The sequence below is a fragment of the Piliocolobus tephrosceles genome, chromosome 5 (assembly GCF_002776525.5).
Source record: "Piliocolobus tephrosceles isolate RC106 chromosome 5, ASM277652v3, whole genome shotgun sequence".
Classification (NCBI taxonomy): Eukaryota; Metazoa; Chordata; class Mammalia; order Primates; family Cercopithecidae; genus Piliocolobus; species Piliocolobus tephrosceles.
In genome coordinates this window covers 25,088,863-25,093,118 of record NC_045438.1, presented here as the reverse complement: position 1 = coordinate 25,093,118, position 4,256 = coordinate 25,088,863, and positions in this window count along the sequence as shown.

Below are 4,256 nucleotides of genomic sequence, written 5' to 3'. Positions count from 1 at the left end.
CCCTCTGGGCTCCACTTTCTGAGCTACTCACTACTATCATTCACACTATGTTTTATTTTTCCATCCAGATGTCAGGAAATGGTAGATCTTCAGTAATATTTTAATTAACTAATTAACTGGTGAGAGCTGAAAGGATCTAGAATGAGTTTTAAGGTGATCTACTACACCATATTATTTCCCAATTATTTTTCACAAATGCATCAGTAATTAGTGAAGTATTTGTTAACCTTGGTGTGAGCTCAATCATGAGCCTCCTCTTTACCATAATTATTTTTAGGAACAGGATCTCACTCCATCACCCAACTGCAGCCTTGACCTCCTGGGCTCAAGTTGGGACTATAGGTGTACATCCACTACACCTGGCTAGTTTTTTGTTTTTTTTTTTTTTTTAAAGAGACGAGGTTTCACCATGTTGCCCAGGCTGGTCTCAAACTCCTGGGCTCAAGCAATTTGCCTGAATCTGGGCTTAGCCTCCCAAAGTGTTGGAATTACAGGCATGAGTCACAGTGCCCAACCCATAGTTTTTACATAACTGATTTTTTAATTTAATTTCTTTTCTTTTTTTATAATAGAGATGGGATCTCAATATGTTGCCTAGGCTGGTCTTGAACTCCTGGGTTCAAGTAATCCTCCCACCTTGGCCTCCCAAAGAGCTAGAATTATAGGCATGAGCCACCACACCCAGCCTATAACTGATGTTTTTGGTAATACAATATATTCAAACTTCACTAGCCACCCACCCCCAAACAACTGGAGACTAAAACTCTAGAGAGGAACAAAGAGCCATACCAACTTGCAGTTTCCAGTTATGATACAGCACTGTAATTCCATTTCTAATTTCAGTTACTATAATCAAACTTCAGTTATATCAAGTTTTTAAAGCTAAAATACTCAAAGCAGAAGTTTTCACACACCTAACTGGCTACCAAAGCAAGTGCAGATTCAATCCATCTGTCCCTAAGTGGATATGTGTATCTCTGCCAGTCTGACCTTTGTTTTGACTTTAAATCACCCTTTTAAAGGCTGATTTCCCTTGGAAGCAAAACTTTTAACAGTTGCCCTTTAAGTTTGAGCAATTCAATTATAATAACTTTTGACACTGGACATAGATTCTGTGCCATCTTACCGTAGAAGGTAAACAGTTTCAAATCAGACAAATTTCTCCCATCCCCATATGTACCATAAGTATGTGTACATGCATAAAAAGCAAATAAATAAACACTGTTCTTTGTCCACACAGCACAATTATATGCATATCCAATAAAGTGGTATACTAAACACAAAAATAGTTTATCTAGCTCTAATCATTCATGGGTCCCCCCAATTTGTCTCCACATTCAAGGGTTCCTAGAATAATTGCACACATATCCTCCCAATGAAACCATAAAGCTTTTCTTAAGTTAAAAAAAAAAAAAAACTGAAGACAAAGGGTGACTTTCTCAGATTTGAAATCATATGCCAATCTTTATCTAAATATTTTAAATAGAAAACCCCTTATATGAATAATAGTAATAATAACATGTGCTGGATACAGACATTATTCTAACCTCATTACATTGAATATTTCATTTAATTTTTAAAATAACTTTTGAGGAGTCATAAAAAAGTTAAATGTCTTGACCAAATCATTTTGCCCAGTCTCTAAATTGTAGAGTTGGGGCTTAAACTCAGGCAATCTGATACCAAAACCCACGTTTTTAACCACTAGTCAAGGATAGCAAATAAATTGCACCTTGCATGTCACATGTTATTGACTGATAGTTCCTGTATGGAGTAGGATGTTGAAAAAATTTTGTAACAAAACTCAGTCAGACAGAGTGTCAAAACTGAAAAATATCAGCCATGAACACATTAGAGTTGTGGGTTCTTTTCTAGAATATATCTGTCTAGAACCCATCTGTCCCTAAGTAGATATATGTATCTCTGCCAGTCTGACCTTTGTTTTGGCTTAAATTCCCCTGTCAAAAGCTGATTTCCCTTGGAAGCAAAGCTTATAATAGTTGCCCTTTAGGTCTGAGGATTTCAATCATAACTTTTGATACTGGCCATAGATTCTATGCAATCTTACACTAGGAAATCTTTGCCTTTCTAGGAAAGGTAAAACGGAAAGGCAGGGAGGTGAGGGAACAGACTTGTTGACCTGTGTGTCTACAAACAACTCTCAGAAAAATCACAGATAATTTAGTTTTAAAAATATCACAAAATATAGCAAACTCTGCCAGCAATTTGTCTTCCTCCATATTAAGCTTATAAAAAAAATACTACTAATGATTTGAGTTTTAGTTTATCTGTATGTTACTTTTGTTACTTTATTTCTCCCATACACTGATGGGGACATTTTTTTTATTAATGAAGGAAGTAGTATGAAAAAGAAAGAGGAGAGAGACAAGATGCTTAGAAAATCATCACTCGGATGCATGAGTCAACTGTGTTCATTCTAAGAAAATTTTTGAAAATATAGAAAAGAACTTAATTTTCTTTTCTAAAGGCTCAGATAGCAGAAAGTCATGTAGAAAATGGAAACTAAAATGTGGTAGAATCATATTTTTGTGATATTTACCTATGCTCCTTTTTTCTTCTGGCCCTTTTTAAAAATTATTTCCTTTATTTGAGCAGATAATCTTCCCTCCGTTCTTTTAGAGTTGGTTTAGGGCAAGCTTTCCTGATTTTTCCTTAAGAGACTTTTTATTTATATTTTTATTTTTGAGACCTGGTCTCACCCTGTCACCCAGGCTGGAGTGTTGTGCCATGATCTCAGCTCACTGGAGCCTCAACCTGCCAGGCTCAGGTGATCCTCCCCACTCAGCCTCCCAAGTAGCTAGGATGACAGGCATGTGCCACCACGCCCAGTTAATTTTTTGTATTTTTTGTAGAGACAGGATTTCGCCATGTTGCCCATGCTGCTCTCAAACTCCTGGGCTTAAGCAATCCTCCCACCTTGGCCTCCCAAAGTGCTAGGATTATAGACGTGAGCCACCATGCCTGGACAAGACACTTTTTAAATTTAAGATAATCTGACTTCTGCTTAGGGTAGATAAAGGATTTCCAGCAGGGAAGATGGAGAAAGGACGGAAAGAATTTTTAAGGAGAGCAAATCCTCCCTGGATCCTAGAGAGAAAGTCTTGTTCCCTGTTTTCCAGAGGAGAGCTCAAGGATCTAACATACTTTTATAGGGCACTGAAACAGTGTCTTGTTTCCAGGAAAGGCTCTGGGAAACACATACTATTGATGCTTATTCTGAGAGGTGTTTATTGATATACAAGCTAATAATCAGTCTCTCTCTCTCTGTCTCTCTCCATATATATGTGTGTGTGTGTGTGTGTGTATGTGTGTATACATATATATATATATATATATATGAGGCCAAGTATTTAGAAAGGTTTAAGAGACCATGGATAGCCTCAGACAGATGCCAGTGTGTCAGCATGTCAGATGGAAGCAGAAAGATTTCTTGCTCCTGTGAGTGATGCAGAAGCCAGAAGCCAGGAAGAGCCCTCACGGCCAAAGGAATTATGCCCAGGGAGCTGAGGACATCCCCACAGCACACTATGTAGGGGGATAACCTAAGACCAATTAGGAAAGTGTGTATCCCATCTGATATCTCCATGGAAATATGACACAGAGACCACACGAATCTCCTCCCCAATCAATGTTGTGGAACTACTACACAGCCACTCAGAAATCTTAGCTACATTCCCTAAGGAAATATGAAGGAGAGGAAATCCTAAATTAATGGAAATAAATATTTCTTCCTGCTATAACAGAAAGAGAATATAAATAGGTAGGAAGCTAAATTATATAAAAATTTAAACATTATGGTCTTTATACCCAATTATCTGGATGGAAATTCATTCCTAGTGCGTCTGTTTTTAATAATCTAAGAAATGAGTAGAAAGAATTAGTGTTAATAGTAACCTATAACAAGTTGATTTCTTACTTCATAAAGGATCAATACAAGATAGACAAGAAGAGGTAAAATTAAATTTGAATATTTAGTGTCAATAGTAATCTATGACAAGATGATTTCTTACTTCATAAAGGATCAATATAAGGTAGGCAAAAAGAGATAAAATTAAATTTGAATATAATCAAGTAATCTTAGAAAATTGCTTATTAAATTACAGAGTGTGAAATCATATTCATGGTGAAGAAGTGGAAGGCCATCACTCAAGGCCATTAACATTAAAACCAAGCAAGACAATGAAAGGTAGAAGGACCTGCAGTTTATTCAATCTTGTCTTTCCATTCTATATGCT